Below are 18,908 nucleotides of genomic sequence, written 5' to 3'. Positions count from 1 at the left end.
CTGTCCCGCATCGGACTTGTCAGCCACAAACGAGCCTGAAGCTGACATGGACATTTACCCCTCCATAAATCTTCGTCTGTGAAGCCAAGCCAAAGAGAGAGAAAGATGTGACAAGTTGATTGTCAAGTCTTCTATCCACGAGTGGTTGCAAGTGTATCGATTAACCCGGCGAGTTTCTCTCTGTGTGTGTCTTTAACTTCTCATGCGACTGCACTACATGTGTCAATAAAAGACAACTGTGTTCAAATTCGTCACCCTTGGGACCCCTTGAATCAGTTTCACACACATAATAATTGGTGCAGTGAGCAGGGTCCTTCGAGTTCCGACTGAACACAGCTGCAGTGGAGATGCTTTGGAATCGGGGCAGGAAATCTAGTGCAGGCAAGGAGAACAAGATCTGGGGGTGGACTGATGAGAGTGCAGGGTTGGGGAGCTTGGAAAGCATGCTGGCGGACCATGGCAAACTGGTAGACTGGTCCAAGCTCCTGGATCCACATCTTGAGAAAATAGGTCACCACGTGTTGTCCCACTTCAAGAAGTTGGGGTTCCCAAAATCTAAGGGGAATCAGAGGATGCCTTTTGGCTGCCAGTGTTTCTCCTGAGAAACCAATGTGAAATCATAGAAAGGAAAGATTTGGAGAGGGCCCAGGAAAATAAGGAGATAAAGGTGGTCCAGTAGTGCTGCTGTGCACTGCAGGAGGCAGCACAGACTCCCCCAACCTGAGCCACTGATGTCGAGATGAGAGGGACAGAGGTAGCCAACAGGCATGCCAATCAAGGTCTGACTCCCCCCCCCCCCACACCCGCAGTGAGTGAGTTTGTACTGGCCATGGAGCGATTACCCGAGGCCATTTCCCAGGATTCAAGCATTAAAGGTTTCAGAACAGGCCAGGAAGAGCATGAAATCAATTTATTTGCAGAAGTTGTTCTGATATATCTGACAGACCCGACACACTCATTGCCCAAGTTGTGCTCCACCCTGGAGGACTATGGGGAGATCTCTGGGTATAAGTTCTTTTGGGATATGTGCAAAATCATGTCACTTAGGAAGGGGGATTAGAGCCAATGTCAAGAAAATAGTCAACAAATGTGGTGGCAAAATGGGATCAAATATCTAGGAGTTAGAATAGATAACAACGAGTAATTTAGACCAGCTGAATTATTCTCCCCTTGCTTGGGGAAATTGAGGAGGATTTAAATGGTTGGATGTCCCTGCCCATTACACTAGTGGTGTCACAGAGAGGGGAGGTGTCACAGAGGGGGGAGATGATGACACAGAGGGGGTGATGATGTCACTGCATGGGGCAGCCATAGCTGAGTCGTGCCATGGCACAGCAACATGCGAAAGATGCCTCTCCTGGAAGGGGATTCTGGCCTGCATGTCGGAGTAGGACTCTGTCTCATCCCAGAGACCCTCTGATCAACAGAGTTGTGTTTGGAAGCACCTTGCACCAATGGGTGAGATAAAGAGCCTGTTACAGGCTCCCCTACTGGGACAGAGCCTCCTCTGGCACCATCCTTCACCCAGTGTGGGCGGAGAGAATGGAGGCTGCATTTAATCCCCTCTCCCCATCCTGAGTGCAGGGCACTTTATGAGGCAGCTGGAGGGGACTGGGGAGGGGAGAACAATGGCATGTGAGGGGATACAGGGATGGGGTCTATCGGAGTGGAGGGGAGAACGAAGGAATGGGATTTCATCAGGGGCTAATGTCAAGGGTGATTGGATCAGAGGTATGGGACATAGGGTTGAGCTGGGGGGATGGGGTGCGAGGGGACGGAAGGCACTGGGGAAACCATGGGGGTGGTGTTGGGTGGGGGATCAGAGTGTGGTAGAGGAATCGGGGCAGGGGAGAGTGTGAGGTGTCTGAGGGAGAAGAGAAGTTGCGAGGGGGATGGAAGGTAGACCTTTCAACAGAAATGGGACAGAGCTCCCCCTCCACCTGGAATGGGATCTGTCCACTGAGAGACAGGACCGCTCCTCCACCCACCCCCACCCCCCCAGGGTTACAAGATCCCTTCCACCCTTGCATACACCCCCACACCCCCCAAACCGGGATAGGATTCTTTCCCCCAGTGGACCTGGATCAAGGTGCTAGAAAGTGTTTCTGCTGCGGCGGACCCAACAGAGTTGAGTGACGAAGCATGGGTCTATCTCCGCACCACCTGCTCCCTCATGCGACGAGGTCTCGCTTGCATCATGGAAGATCACGGTGTTGCTGAGCTTCTGGGAATGTGGAGGGCTTCTGCTAAACCCGTGGTGGGGTTCAGAGTGCTTCATCTCCCCGGGACGTGCTCTCATGGAGGGAGGGTTGTAGACAAAGTGAACGGCTGCGGAACTGGCCTCAGTCTGAGGAGAGTGATCAAAGAAGGACCTGGAGTGGAAATATTTCTACTGAGAGGCTGGAAAGAACCACCAGAGGATTAATTCTGACATTTAGGTGACCCTTGGAAGGGAGTTAGAGGGAGGGGTAGGGACTAACTTGGACAGCAAGGCTGGGTTGGGATAAATGACCTGTTGTGTACCCTCTGGGTGTGTAAATGCTGCTGCTTCTGCCCCAGAGGACATGGCAATAAGGTCACAACAGAGGTGGCCACACCGGGTCACGGACCCAACATCCCCAAGGTGGTGTCCTGCACAGATGTTAAAATCATCGACAATGGATCATTCGGTGTGGTGTACCAGGCAAGGCTGGTGGACTCCGGAGAGCTGATTGCCATCAAGAAGATCTTGCAGGACAAGAGATTCAAGGTGAGGGGGAGGAGCAGTTGTGGGGAAATGGAACACCCTGATATTTAACTTTAGGGCCTACAGCACGTTCACAGGCCCTTGCGACACATGACCCGTTTCACACAATTACACCCAATTGACAAACAACACCCCAAACACATTTTTGAAGGGTGGGTGGAAAGAGGAGCATCTGACAGAGACCAAGGCAGCCATGGGGTTTGGAAACAGAGAAAGTCACACAAACCAACAACAGACCCCCCATCCCCACACACAACCCCCCACCCCACACACACACACACACACACACACACACACACACACAACACACACACACACACACACACACACACACCTGGCAAATATCAGAGATTTCATTGTTTAGTAGAAGCTGGGAAAACAATCATAAAAACTGAAATGATACTTCATTGAACCCCCTGACGAATCCCCGCTCCAGCGACACGAAAAGTCCCCCCCACTGACTCTCGAAAAGTCCCCCACTTCGGCCTCCCTAGGAGTTCCCCACCTCTGACCTCTTGACGAATCTCCTCCCCGCCTCCCCCCTCAACTTGGACATGTCGCCCCTCAGGGCCCCGACCCATCGCCCATCCTTGCTGATGTTCCTCTCTCGCCATAGAACCGCAAACTGCAGATCGTGCGAAAGTTGGATCACACCATCATCGTCCCTCTTCTCAACTTCTACTCCTCTGTAGTCAAGGTAAGATCCACCTGCACCCACCCCACCCCCACTCTGATGCATATCATTTGCTGCTACCTTCCCCATTCCTTCAATCGATCTGTCTCGCTGCAGCCTCTCTGTTGCCTCCATCCTGCCCCTCTGACCAGTGCCGACTCCTTGATGCTGGCTGCCCTGCTCCTCACCCATTAACTCATGACCTCTTGCCATTTCAACTCCAGACAGCAGCAGCCAAGACCACAAAACAAGATCGCCAAATTCGGCCACTCAGCCCCTCCAGTCTGTTTCCCCAAATCATTTCACGAATGTATTTTCCCCCATAACTCACTTCCCCAGAACCTTTTGGTGCCCTTCCAAATCAACGCCTGCTCTGAATCGTCCCAACAACTCAGCCTCCACATGTTCGACCCCAGCCAACACCCGGCTGCAAACATTTCTCATCTCGAAACGTCAATGGTTTTTCTCTCCTGGTGAATCCTTGCCTCACGAGGGAGGGCGGTCAGAGCTGCACATTTTGTGCAGTCTCACCAGAAGCCGAATGATGGGGCAGCGGACGGGTCCACTACGGCCTGTTGACGCTCTGCTCGCTGAGCCCTTGGATTCATGCCACGTTATGTTGAGCACTGGGGGCATCAGGCCTACAGAGAGCAGGAGGGGCTGGCACTCCTGTTGGGAGAGGCGCTGGGTGTTGGAGGGTAAATCCAACTGACATGTTTGTATTGTGTCCAAGAGAAAGAGGAGGTTTATTTGAATCTGGGTCTGGACTATGTTCCAGAGACGGTTCACTGCATGGCCCAGCACTTCAACAAGGCCAAGCAGCCCATTTCCATGATCGACATCAAGGTGGTTGTGGGTCTGGGTGGTCAAGTTGTCCACTGGGGCAAGCTTGGATGTTGGGGTTGGAGGATATGAAGGAGTTCACTGGCTGAGTCTCACTGGGGACTGGATATCGATGAAGGGTGCATGAGGGTCTCAATGGGTATTGGTGAGGAGAGAAAGGGTAGTGAGGGGAGAGGGGTGGAGAGGATGATGAGGATGGACGTTGATTGGCAGGGTGGGGCCCTTCACCCACCTCCCCTTACCCTCAGGATCCAGACCCGGCCAGTGTGGAGGCAGAGTGGGTCATGTTATATCGTTGTGTTGCCAGATGTTCAGGTACCAGCTGTAGCAGAGCCTGGCCTACATCCATCCTCAGGGGGTTTGCCATTAAGACATCAAGCCCTAGAAGATGCTGGTAGATCCCGAGATGGCCTTCTTATTGCTCCTTTATTTCGGCAGGTAGATCCACCCATGTCTGCCCGTTCACCACCTCAACGCGGTCCTGATCCCTCTCCCCAACACGTCCCCTCCGCACCAGCTCTCACCCCTCCCACACCAGCTCTCTTCCCTCCTCCCTCTCCCAACTTTCCCCTCCACAGCTTAATAACTTATTCTAAATAAGATTGTGGGGGGCTTAGATGGAATGAACAGCCAGCAAATTTTCCTAAAGTGTCAGGTGCAAATCCCAGAGTGCACCCGCTTCAGGTGAGGGGAGATTTTTTTTATGCAGAGAGTTGTGAGTGGTTTGAATGTGTCACCGGAGAAAGTGGTAGTGGCTGGTAGAATAGGTACATATAAAAGTCTCTGAGACGAGCATGTGGATGTAAGCGAACAGAAGTTTTACATGATAGAGGAATTTGGGGATATGGCGAGAAGGCAGGGTAGGTCGAGTTAGGTCATAAATTAGATCAGCCATGATCGTATTGAATGGCGGAGCAGGGTCGATAGGCCATTTTTGTCCTACTCCTGTTCCCACTTCCTATGTTCCTATGGGTGTGGTACAGGTAAAGGTTGTGGAGAACATTTACAAAGGTGATGGGAGTGGAAGGGTGGGTATGTCAGGGGATGACACAGAGGTAGAGATGTTGCAGACAGTGTAGAAGGTTGTCATAGGTCATCCAGTTTGCCGAGAAGTGACAGATGGATTTCAATCCTGTAAATCAGATGTACTTAAATAAGCAACTGGTCCAGGTTTATTTCCAGAGTCATTTTCAAGGGCACGAATAACAGTTATTCCAAAGAAGGTTGGAGACCCATTAAAAGTAGCTTCATATAGACCAATATCTTTATTGAATGCGGATTACAAGAATGTGTGGGCAGAGCACTTGGTTAATGGCAGGATTATGAACAGTGTGCAGGACAGAGAAATATTTAGATCCTGCTCCATAAATCACTCAATGTTGCTGTCCAAATTGAGAGGGAGTTTAAAATGGTGTATTGTGTGCTGGCCTTCAGGAGTCAGGGTATTGAGTTCAAGAACTGAGAGGTAACATTGCAGATGTATAAAATTCTAGTCAGACCACACTTGGAATATTGTGTGCATTCCTAGGGCGAGAATACCAGAGGACGTCTAAATAAGGTGAGCTGAGGGAACTTTAGGCAAGACGTGAGGGGTACATTTTATTCACACAGAATGTAGTGGGTGGCTGGAATGCATTGCCGGGGTAGTAGCGGAGGCTGGTCCAAAAAAGGCATGAAAAGGATTTTAATATGGACAGGAATTAAAGAAAAATGGAGGGTACTGGTGTGAGGGAGTGGAGGGTAACATTGTTGTGGGGTAGGTTCAGATGGATCAGCTGAACGGTCTCGACCGATCCATCCATGATTTGTCTAGCATCTTGCTGCCATATCGTGGAGAACCAGGGTGTTGCCTGATGGAGACACATTGCTCTGAGCTCTGCAGAGAGAGATTGTGGTTTTCGCCAAAACACACTTCCTCAGGTAAAGCAGAGGAAGGGGAAAGGCTCCAGTGTTCAGGGGAAGGGGGGATGATGGGGGAAGAGTTGGGACCCTCCAAAGTCATTGTGATCAGGCCTCAGAGACAGTATCTCTATCACTCGTATTTCTCTTCCCAGCAGAAGGACCGATCTCAGAGACAAGACACGACTCCAGAAGAACCTCGCATCCCAGCTGAACAGAGGACGGACAACATCATGATGGCCTGAATCCCTCCCCTTCTTCTCCCTCTGGCCCTGCCAACCCCATTCCCTGCCTCTTCCATGTCCCTTCACCCACTTCCCCTCTTCTCCTCTACCCCTCCTCCATCCCAACCCCCTCCCGCTCACCTTCCCCTTCTCCTGCCCTCACACCTATGCCCTAACCCCAGCCCTCCACCCTTCACCTCCCCCTTCCCCTCTCCCCTTCCCTTCCCCTTACCCCCTCCCCTTCCCCTCCCCCTTCCCCTCCCCTAACCCTCCCCCTTCCCCTCCCCTTCTCCTCCTCCCCTTCCCCTCCCCCTTCCCTTTCCCCTTCCTACCCCTAACCTAGGGGAAGGAGGGGGAGGGGAAGGGGGTAGGAGAAAGGGGGTAGTGGTAGGGGGTAAGGGTAGGGGTTGTGGCAAGGGGTAGGGTAGGGGGTACTGGTAGGGGTTGCGGGGATGGGGAAGGGGTAGGAGGTAGGGTTAGGGGAAGTGGGTAGGTTGTAAGGGATAGGGTAGGGGTAGTGGTAGGGGGTGCAGATATGGGGAAGGGGTAGGAGGTAGGGTTAGGGGAAGGGGGTAGATTGTAAGGGATAGTGTAGGGGATAGTTGTAGTGGGTGTGGGTATGGGGAAGGGGTAGGAGGTAGGGTTAGGGGAAGGGGGTAATTGTAGGGGGTGCGGGTATGGGGAAGGGGTAGAAGGTAGGGTTAGGGGAAGGGGGTAGGTTGTAAGGGATAGGGGTAGGGTTTAGTTTTGGGTTGGGGAAGTTGGGTAGAGTTAGGGTTTGTGTTAGGAGCATTGTAGAGGTAGCATTAGGTTTAGTGTTAGGAGACATGGGGTAGGGCTATATCTTGGTTTATAGTTAGGTTTATAGTTCGGGGAAGTGGGCTTGTGTTAGGTATAGGGGAAGGGGGTAGGAGCAGGGGGGTAGAGGAGGAGTGAGGTTTGGGGTTAGGGGATTGTGGGTAGCATTAGGGTTGGGGTTTGGGGGCGGCATAGGCGTAGGGATAAAGTTAGGGTTAGTGGACGGGGTGGGGGTAGAGTTAGGGGCCGTGGAGTGGTGGAAGTGGGTATCGGTAGTGTTAAGCTTAGTTTTAGGATTTTGTTAGGGGTTAGGGTTAGGAGTAGGAGGAAGGGAAGGGGGAGGGGAATGGGGAGGCGAGAGGGGGATGGGAACTGGGGAAGGGAAGGGGGGAGGGGATGTGGGAGGGGAACGGGCAGTGGTAAGGGGAGGGGAACGGGGTAGAGGAAAGGGGAGGTGAACGGTGGACGGCATCCCTAGCCCCTCCCCTCCCCTTCCCATCCCCCGCATTTCCCCTGCCTCTCCTCTCCTCCTTCCAGAAGAAGCTGGGCCTCTTTCCGTCCAGAACCTCCCTGTGGTTTCAGAGCCTCCGTTTCAGGAAGTGCCTTCGACGCTTGCTGCTGGACAGACATCTTGTCTCTTGATTCATTCTGTTCCGTTGATATTAAATTTATAAATGATTGGGTTTTTTAAAGCTTGAACTCAAAAGGCTGGTCCAGATAGACAAAACAGAAACAGGCCCTTCAGCCCCTCTCTCCTGCTAGCTGAGCTGTTGTAATCAGTCCATATTCCTCTCACCCTTTTCAGTCTTTGCTGCCATCCAGCTCATGTTGCCTTGTCAATCGCATGGCCTGTGGGAAGAAGCTATTTCCCTCCCTGGCTGCTCTGCTTTTATTCCTCCATATCTCCTTCCTGATGGCAGGGGGACAAAGATGCTCTGAGCTGGATATCTATGAGTCTATTTACAGAGCCCATCCCTGCAAACAATCAGGGGACCATTGCCTTGAGGTGGCACCCATGTTGCCTCTCCCTCAGCACTCTCAGAACACTACTGCACCCTCCTTCCCCTCCTTTCCCAGGTCTCAGTAACCCGCTGACAATTCCAGTCAGCTGCCATGTCTATACCCTGCCCCACCTAAACCGATGGATCGACCAGCACCTTCTCCCCTCAAGAGTTCGAGGAATCCACTCTCTCGCAATGTCCTGCTATCGAATGCCGTGCATCCTCCTTCCCACTTGGTTCCTCCTGTTATCAGGCACCTGGATGGACCCCACCCTGTTGAAACTACCCGTGTTCTCACTGATCTCTCTGCGCCTCTGCCCTCCATCCAGGGGTCTTGGATTTCTTGTGGGGGTGGTGGAGAACAAAGCACCAACTTAAGGAGATGGGGAGCAGTACAAAGACCCCCAGGTCCAGGAGACAGGGAGAACCACAGAGATGCCCATCTCTGTCATTCGGGTAAAACCTGATTATCAGGTGCAATGTGCAAGGAACTTTCGGTCCTGCTGCACGTGGGCCAGGTTTGGCCCATCCCCACACCACCACACTGTCAATTCCCAAAACAAATTTCCTATTCATGTGGGGGTCCAAAATGGATAGAGTCTGGAGAAGGACTCAATCAATGGGGACAAGGGTGTAACCAGCATGGCCATAATTGTGTGTGGCTGTGCTTGCAACCAAAGTGCAAGGGCACCAAATGCTGCTATGTGCTGAGGTTCTACCTGGCTCAGGTGTTGTGAAAGATTGGCCTGGCCCTGGTGCTGCACAATGTTCCAGTCAGCAGGACTTTGCCCCTTCACCTTCCTGGGAACGGTTTCATAGACAAACACATTTGACCACAAAGCCATCAGGCAGTGGTCAGCAGAGAATGTCTGACACAGAGACTCTAGGACTAGATGGGATACTGCGGGGTGGTCCACGGAGCAGAGCATCCAGAGACAGACATCCAGAACTGCTGGAAAACCAGAAACTCGGTGAAAGATGCCCTTCAGTTTGCCTGAAACCCAGATGGGAGTAGCAAACACTAGAAGACATCTGTCCAAAGCAAAGGGAGGAAGATTTAGGGTAGATATCAGGGGTATTTTATTTTACCCAGAGTTGTGGGTGTCAAGAATGCCTTGCCAGGAGTAGTGATGAAGGCCAAAACATTAGGGGCATTTTAGGGGTTCTTAGTTACATTGAGGGGCTGAGACCAAGGAGGATATTCTCCAACAGCAGAGGGTGGCAGTAAACACAAGATGTCAAAGTGGTGGCAATGAAGCTAAACAGAGACCATCTAATGTGACTGTGCGCCTGGCTGCGGGAATTTGGACTTACTATATAAACCTTGCTAAGTGCTAGTTCAGGTTGGAAACGTTCGACTTCCTTGGGGGTCAAATCAATAGGCACGGAACTAAACCCTGCTTGAAAAGGTAGAGTTTGTTAAGTGCTTCCTCAAACCCCACATAATGAAGGGGCTGCAAGAATTCACTGGTACGATTAATTTTTATCAACGATTCATACCGGTAGTGGCCGACATCATTTTTTTGTTTTAAAACTTTATTTAAGATTTTATAACATGAATAACATATAGAATTATATTAAAAAAAATTAAGAACAAAATAATAAAATTACAATACAGTATCAGTAATCTAAATAAAGTATACCCTCCCCAATAATTATTACACATTAATAACCCAACTCAAATTAGTCCAACCCCCCCTTCCCCCCAAAACAAAGAGTGAAGAATTAATAAAGTTAATGATATATGTGAGAAAAAAACCCACTTACAAAAAAAAAACAAAAACATAACCGATTAAAATACTAACAAAAAGAAAAGTAATTAATACTAAGATATCAGACTTAAAAAACATATTTAAATCAAACTTAAATGCATATATTTAACAGAGTTAAGATGAAACCTATAATTAACTCAAACTTAATATAAAAAATTAGTAAAATTAGTAACATTGTCTATCAAAAATTCTTAAACAATAATCAATTCTTTAAAAAAATTGTAGCATGAGAAAAAAAAGATGAAAAAAAAACTTTCCTTATAGAGATAAACCTTCACCAAATATCAACTAACTTCACATCTATCATCATATTAGTCACATAAACCGCCATCTTAAAACAAAATTCCAAACTCATTAAACATTGTACAATTCAAATTTGGTACTCTTCCACCATTTTTCCCTTTTAACTTTGAATAATTACCCAATAAAAGCTTCAATACCACATTTAAATATCCCCAATCATTACGTTAAAATTCAGATATCCAAATAATAAAAACACATCTACAATGAAATCTATATCTTCAACAAATGGAGCATAAACCACAAACAAAATTCAAGCCTCATTAAGAATTGTACAATTCAATTTATAACTTTCACCATTATTCCCTTCGTTCTATTGCTAAAATAGCAAAATAATATACACCAGAATTACCACTCCTTTCACCTTAAAGTTAAAGAAAAAATATTAAAAAAAACTTATCCATCCCATTCACATTTAAATTTCAAATATTCCTTATCTACTGAATAAACTTTACAAAAAAAACCACATGAATTTTTAGTTTTTTAAACAATCAAATACTTTCTTATGCTTTTTTTTATAAACACAAAAGAAAACCCTTAACTCTTTAATCTAATAATACAAAAAAAGGAAAAAAAAAATGGGTAGGAGGTTAAAAATACCCCCTCACATCTAAACCGCGCAATGCGGTAACTCCCAGAAAAAAATGGGTGTGAGATAACTCACACGAAGCAGATGACTTTCAGGAAATAGTACCTATCCAGTTCTCTCCCCCAACTCTCACTTCATCTTAAACTACATCATCATTTTTTAATATCCCTTTTATTTAAAAAAAAATTAGAAATAAAAAGGACAACTCTTCTTTTAATCAGCTCCAACTGCCGAGTCACCATTACAACCATTCCTTCTTGGAGCACGGCTCTTTTCTTCCATCTCTTGTCTCCTTAGAGATCGCGGCGGACTACGTCTCTGTTGAAACCGAGTAATTGGCAGCTCTTGAGCAAATGCTATAGCTTCCTTTGGAGAATCAAAGAATTTTGGTTGGCAACCATCTTGAAAAACCTTCAAAACAGCTGGATATCTAAAGGTTGCCTTATAACCTTTCTTCCACAACAACTCTTTAGCAGAATTGAATTCCCGTCGTTGGAACATAACTTCTTGACTCAAATCCGCATTGAAGAAAACTCGATTATTTTGAATCATCAAGGGTGATTTTCTCTGTTGTGCATTTCTAATAGCCACTCGTAAAATTATTTCTCTGTCATAATAATTCAAGCAACGAACCAAAACAGGTCTTGGACTTTGACCTGAAATAGGTCTTCTACGCAAGACCTTCCGGGAAATGTTCTTTTTTTTTTTAAATTTATTTATAGTATCTCCATACGTTCATTTCAAATTGACTTAGTATAATATTACATAATAGATACTAAATAATTTTCAAATTTTCATCCCCCCCACCTTCCCTAACCCCTTAGGAAACCACCTTGTGGTGGTTAATTCCCAAAAACCCAAATGGGTGTGGTATAAACCACAAGTGGCCTATGACTTTCAGGAGCTGAAGTACCACTCCCTCCCCCCCACCCCCCCAGGCAGACAAAATACACGTATAAACCGAAAAATCATCATTTCTTATATCCATAAAACCCCGGTCCATCAATTTAACCAATCTTATTCATAAACTCTTTTTTTTGAAAATCCAAACTTGATATTAAATTTTGCACCCTTTCCACCCTCCCAACACTGAGTTTAACATTGTTTACAATCAATAAAAGTTTTTTTTTAATTTTTTTTTCAAGTCTTCCTGAATTTCATCCACTGAATTAAAACACCTCTGAACATCCCAGTTCAACACCGAATCTTCCATTCTTCTCAGTCTCAAGTTGAATTTGTAGCTTACTTTCAAAAAAAGTTTTTTTCAAATCTTTTAAAATTTTCTTGAACATAATTCCTTCGGTCTTGATCTTCTAAAGCATCAATGTTATTCATAAGTTCTTTCTTCTGAGTTTCCCAATTTAATACCAAATTTTCCACTTTGTCAATCTTCTCAATGTTAAGTTGAAATTATTGTTTATTTTCAAGAAAAACTTATTCAAAATTTTTAACTCTTCTTGGACATTGCTCCTTCGACTTTAATTTTATAAATCATCAATCTTGTTCATAGTTTCTTTCTACTGAATTTCCAAATTTAATAATAAAGTTTCCGTTTTTTCCTATTTTCTCAATATTAAACTGATCTTGTTGTTTAGTTTAAAAAAAAACCTTTTCAAAACTATTAAAATCTGTTTGCAATGTATGCATACTCACAGATAATAAATTCACTCTTCCAATATTCCATCCAAAAAAAAAATCACTAATAAACCTTATTGCAGGTCAAGGAGTTCCATATATATGTTTATCTTCAGAAAATATTTCAAATATTTCAAATCAACATTCGTCGCCATCTTTCGAAAAGGAGTCCGAAATCAACTTTAATAAGTTCTGTTCTTGAGAAGATTCCAGCACCAACTCCGGCTCTGTCTGGGCAAATAGGTCAAATTTCTTCCAAAGTCAAAGATAATAAATTACACATACAAAACGACACATCGACCAGGTGAAATATCCTCAGGAAAGGATATCCACTGCCCTTCAATATGAATTCACAACACTCAGAGGTTCTTGATGCAAAAACATGCAAACACACATCAGACACAAGACACATACAGAACAACGACACATCGACACAGAACCTACGTAGCAAAATGCTGGAAAACAATTCTGTGAGACGTCTCTTTTTCTACACTCTATGTAAACCCATTACACCTCAATGCATGTCTGAAATACATTTATTAAAAATAAATATTCTTCACAAATCGTCGAGTCATGGGAAGTTGATTCAGCAATTCATCCGTTGTTCAGCAGCTCTTCTCACTGCCTGTGGGAAGAAGCAGCTCCTCAGCCGGTGGGATCTGGCTGAAATCCTTCTGTATCCCTTCCCTGACAGGAGGAGCTTCATCACTTGTAACTTAGTAATCATCCATATACTGCAAATCTCGAAAATAAATCTTCCTAAATTAGTCCAAAGTGACTGATATCCCCCACCACCCCTCACATTAACAATAGGTCAGGAGACACAAATGGAGCATGTATCTCTACTCTATTAATTAGACTTTGTTTTGGAACAATGCAGAATTCGGATCCAAATTTATTGTCATGAACATTTCACGGAATTGGTGGTTCCGCAGCAGTATCACAGGTGCAAATATTGCTATAAATTACATTTTCAAAAGAAGAGAATACGAGGTCGTGTCTATGGTTCATTGAACATTCGGAAATCTGATCACAAGGTAACGGGACAGAAGCAGGTCACGAGGCTCATCGAGTCTGTTCCATGACTCTACACTCAGCTGAACAATGCTCACACCTTGTTCAAATTTCCAGCCTTTTCCCCAGGTCCCTTGATACCCTTACTAACGAGATACTTATCTATTTCCTATTTAAATTCTCCTCGTGATCTGGCCTCCACAGATCCACGACCCTCTGACTAAAGAAGTTCTTCCTCCTCTCTGATTGAATAATTTCTAATTTTAAGACTATGACCTTTGTCCTCGATTCACCTATCAAGGGAAACATCTAATCCGCATTCACTCTGTCAAAATCATTTAAAATTCAAAATATCTCTTTGAGATTCTCCTATACCCCAATGAATACAACGCATGAGGTGCCAAATGTTCCCCATATGCCAGCCCCTCCATTCCAGGAATCATCCTAGTAAATCAACTCTGCACCATCTCCAACAACATCACATCCTTTCTGAGAAAGAGACTCATTAACACCTCTCTGTCTTCTGGTATTTGCTCCTCTCACCGCAGAAAAATGTTGCCGCCTGTCCGTCCTACCAATACCCTCATAATCTTCTAAGTCTCTATTGTCACCTCCTTTCCTTCTTCACTCCAAAGAGAAAAGCTCTAGCTCTGTTAAGCTCGCCTCATTTTTCAATTCAGACAACCTCCTCATAAATCTTTTCTGCACCCTCATAGCCTGAATACGCCTCAGATTGCCTGATCTTGGAAGCAAAGCAGGCTCAGGACTGGTCAGGACTTGGAGGGGAGACCGCCTAGGGACACCCGGTGCTGTAGGATTCTGAGGGGCTCTGTACAAAGGGGCAACACTCTGTCCGCCTTCTGGTAGAAAAAAGTTAAAGAATTTCATGTATGTTACATTCGAAATGTAGTGTTACATGATGATAGTGAAACATTTACATTTACCCTCTCCAAAACTTCCAGTAATGAGGAAACCAGAACTGAACACAATATTCTAATTGTGGTCTAACCAGAGTTTTCTCGAGCTGTAACATGACCTCTCAACTCTTGAGCTCAATCCCCAACTAATGAAGGCCAGAATACCTTAAGCCTTCTGAACGATCCTATCAACCTGCAAGGGCAACCTTGAGAGATCTGGAATTGAGGGAACCATTCAGAAGTGGATGAAGTTGCATCCTGTAAAAATATGTATTAGGAGTTGGCAAGGCAGCCAGCAGGAACCAAAGGCTTTGAAATCATGCAGGCTCGCAATACTGTCGCCTTCTTCATAGATGTTATCAGTTTATTGCCTTGTTTCACAGAATAAAACACTTTGAATATGCCAGCCACTGAGGTGACAACTGACACACCTCTTCAACAGTCAGCTCTCCCTCATTCAGCATCTCTGTTTTGAGTAGAAGGCTGTTCTCACAAAAATAGCCATCACAGTCGGCACTTTGTTGCCCTTAGAATGCCTGGCAGTGCTCCCAGCATGCACGGTGCTGCTCCCAGCATGCTCCAACCACGGCCACCCCATGCCTGACAGCACTGGCAGAGCGAGGGACACAAGGCCATGCCTTGTAGATGGTCGTATTGCACAAACCTTCTGCCTGACACCCCCACCCCCACCCCAAGCTTCAAGAACAGTGTTCATGAAACAGGTATCAGGCTCCTGTAGGCAAAAGGGAAGAAGCTTTCCTGGTGCTGTTGGGTGTTCATCAGGCTTCTGTACCTCTGTCCCGATGGTAGCAGTGAGAAGATGGCACGGCCCGGGTGGTGGGGGTCCTTGAAGATCGAGGCTGGTTTCCTGAGACACCGCCTCTTGTCGATGTCCTCGATGGAGTGGGGACTAATGCCCATGGTGGCGCTGGCTGAGTTCACCACTCTCCGTCCCATTTTCCTGTCCTGTATATTGGCAGCTCCGTACCAGAAGGTGATGCAACTCGTAGAAATTGGCAAGTCTTTGGTGAAATCTCAAAAGTTTATTACCACGCGTTGTGCCGGCCTGATCTCCACAGTTGTGGGATTATCTTTACGTAGCATTTTCCAATCATTTTGATCTATTTTTCTGCCCAAAACATTTTCCCACTTTCATCTTGATTTATGCAATTGTGTGTGAGTCTGTGAGACCATGTGTCACACCATGTGTACGCATGTGCATGCGTACGTGTCTGTGCATGAGTTCATGAGATGGCAGGCGGACATGCATATGAGTGTGCACGTGTACTTGTGTGTGTTTGTCTGTGTGTGTGTGTGTCTGTGTGTGTGTGTGCATCTATTCATTTGTGTGTGCACATGAATGCGTGTATGTGGGTGCATAATTCTGCATGCTTTTGTGCAGGAGTGGGTGAGTGTGTATGCGTGTGTACATCTGTGTGATTCTGTGAGTGTTTATATGTGCACGTTTATGCATTCACGTGTGTGTGTGTGTGTGTGTAATGAAGAAGTAGCCTCCAACACTCATGTTAGGAGGACCCACTCACTACCTGCCAATCCAGGTCACCCCAAACCATCAAGTTGACCCTTGCGTTTGGCCCACCTAAATCACCAGGAGCTGCAGAACAGGCAGCCTGGCCAGACTCAGCCCTGACTTTCACCCAATTGGCCAACCTAAATCACCAGGAACTACAGTCCAGGCAGCCTGGCCAGACTCAGCCCTGACCCTCACCCACATTGTGGAATGCACTGAGCCCAGCCCAGAAGGGGTCAGCCACCTCCATGAACAGGTCATGTCCTTCCAACAAACCCAGGAGCCGGCTCCAGAACTAGCTGAAATCCCACACTCCCCATGCCCCTTTGATTCCCTCGACCCCCAACAATTGACACAAGCCTGGGTCACAGGCGGCTCGAGCTGCTGGAAAGGGGGTAATCAATACCGGAAGGCAGTGGCTCTCCACTCTACCATGGGGAAAGTCATCACCAAAGAGGGAGAGGGGGGCTCCAGCCAGCTTGCTGAGCTGGCAGGGGTGGCATTCACACTTCAGGACACCACTGGGCCCATTAACATCCACCCCGATTCATGGGCAGTGGCCAATGCCATGGTGGTCTGTATGGCCCAATGGCATGAGACAGGGTGAGAAATCCACGGATGCCCCCTTTGGGGACAGCACCATGGGCAGTTGCTCTGGGACCAAGCCCCCACAAGGAGATCACAGTTCACCACATAGACACCCACACCCGCAACACCACAGAGGAGGCAGCGGACAACGCGGCCGTGGATCAAGTTGCCCAAAGATGCACTGCCTCCACCTCCCCACCAGACACTGACAATGGGGCTCTGGCCACCTGGGCTCACCGCAAAAGTAGCCACCTAGGGGCTGACAGCACATGACAATGGGCAGAACAGTTCAGGGTCGCCCTCACCCTGGATCAGTCCAAAACTGACGTGCTCGACTGCCCCATCTGTTGCAGGTAAAGTTAAGGGAATGACCAATGGTGCCTCCGGGACACATTAGCTGTGGCAGGGGAGCAGGTCATGTATGGCTGATTGACGATATCAGATCGCTCCCATGCCAAGATTTAAAAAATTAGTATATCCTGACCATGGTGAATACATATTCTGGTGCACTGGTGGCAGTGTCCTGTGAGAAATCCGACCAGAATAACACCATTATTGGATTACAGCCCCTCTCCTCCATTTATAGAATCCCCTGGGAGGTGCGATCCAATCAGGGCTCACACTTTCCAGAGTCTAAAGCCCAAGACTGGACTGCTGAGGCAGGGATCTCCTGGCTGCTCCACATCCCCTATCACCCCCAGGCATCAGGGTCATTTGAAAGGATGAATGGCCAGTTCACGGAGAGCATCCACAAACTGACATCAAGGTTGGTGGGGGGGGGGGGGGCTGACCGTGCTGCAACAGGCTGTGGATCACTTTAACTCGCGCCTCACCGGCCAAGGAGACACCCACATATCTCACCATTTCTAACACTCCCCATCCCCGGATTGAGAGCCTCCCCAAAACCTCCGAGACAGGACTTGGGGAGAGTATGGGTACAACAGCCACAAAGTCCAGCCCAAAAGGGGGAGATTGTCGCATTCAGTCCAGGAGATATCCGGTGGTTCGCAATTCTTGGCCAAACCAAACTCTCCTGTCTCCACACCCACCATCTCACAAAGGGACAATGAGTTTTTTTTTCCACCCCACAGGAACATGCAAGCCCTGCTTCTACCCTTGCTGCTAGCGGCAACCATTTGCAATGTCAGATCGGTGATCACGTTCCTCTGCATTACCTATGATTTTGCCACCACCACGAATAGATCGGACTGCTGGATCTGTGTCCAAACTCCAGCACACACCAATCAAGCATTACCACTCACCCCCATCCAACTGGACGACTCTCAGATGAACTGCCTACTGAGACTCTTTGCTCCAGTGGGTTTGGGTTAACTGTATGGGGTGGGCCTAATGGCAGCCCACCACCCCTGGCATCTCTACTCAACACTATCCCTTCCACTGACTCCCGATGGTGTGGATGCTTCAGGAACTGGTATTTCTCTGCCTAAAATTGGACCACCACTCGAGTCCCGACACTCCGCATCATCCCACAACTCATCATAGACCAAAGAAGTGTTGGTGCAGACTCCCCCACAGACACAACTCCCCCCTCCCAGTCGGCAACAGTGACAGCCGGCACAGAGGGTACCCGGGCACCGCACTCACCACCTCAATTGGTGTCAGCAAGCTGGGGGGGCCACTGGACTTTGAATGGCACCACCTGGGTTGGAGATCACTGCCTACCCCTGGCTTCCTGCCACCTGGTAGGGCTGCCTTTTCCCCACATTCGAGGTGCCCTACATCCACTCACTTGCTGACCTAGGGGAGCACACAGCCTTTGGTGACCACCGCAACAAGAGGGTCTTTACTGCAAGTGAATGGTTCTGGATGAACGCCTTCCCCAGATAAGGCTCTCCAACGAAGATGACCACCCTACGAGACGGCAGTGTCCCTGCACCATACAAAGGACATCCTGACCTGGAAAGTTGTGAAGCTGAAGGAGAGGCGTATAGTGGCAATGCCAAATTGGATGGCCCTGGACTACCTGCTGGTGGCTGTGCTGTCATTGGCCAGGAGGGCTGCAGCTACATTCCCAAGGAATCCTCTAACATCACCCACCTGACTGACCACATTAGGGACTCAGTGGCCAAAATTCAACCCCGTTAGACCTTCTTATTACCTGTCGCACTTTATTGGCAAGCAGCATGTCTTCCGAAGGGGTGGATTGTCTTGGAGAGGCAGTGTCCATCACCTGGTGGCGCTGCTGTGCTCCTGTTCGGTGGACATACTACCTGCCAATCAAGGTCAAAGACTCACTCCAAGCCATCAAGGTGAACCTTGCGACTGGCCCACCTAAATCCCCAGGAGCTGCAGTCCAGGCAGCCCGGCCAGACTCAGCCCTTACCTTCACCCAATTGGCCCAGGTGAATCACCTCGAC

At 47.7% G+C, this 18,908-nt stretch overlaps 1 long non-coding RNA gene across 1 annotated transcript; it reads left to right on the top strand.

The window, feature by feature from the left end:
* Positions 1-1,294: 1,294 nt before the first annotated feature.
* Positions 1,295-6,784, top strand: LOC138746387 (uncharacterized). Its single transcript, XR_011346929.1, has 4 exons — positions 1,295-1,458; positions 2,560-2,749; positions 3,363-3,443; positions 6,317-6,784. It is a non-coding gene; the product is annotated as an uncharacterized lncRNA (long non-coding RNA).
* Positions 6,785-18,908: the final 12,124 nt, after the last annotated feature.

This window comes from Narcine bancroftii, chromosome 11 (assembly GCF_036971445.1).
Source record: "Narcine bancroftii isolate sNarBan1 chromosome 11, sNarBan1.hap1, whole genome shotgun sequence".
Classification (NCBI taxonomy): Eukaryota; Metazoa; Chordata; class Chondrichthyes; order Torpediniformes; family Narcinidae; genus Narcine; species Narcine bancroftii.
This window is presented reverse-complemented; position numbering and strand designations above follow the sequence as displayed.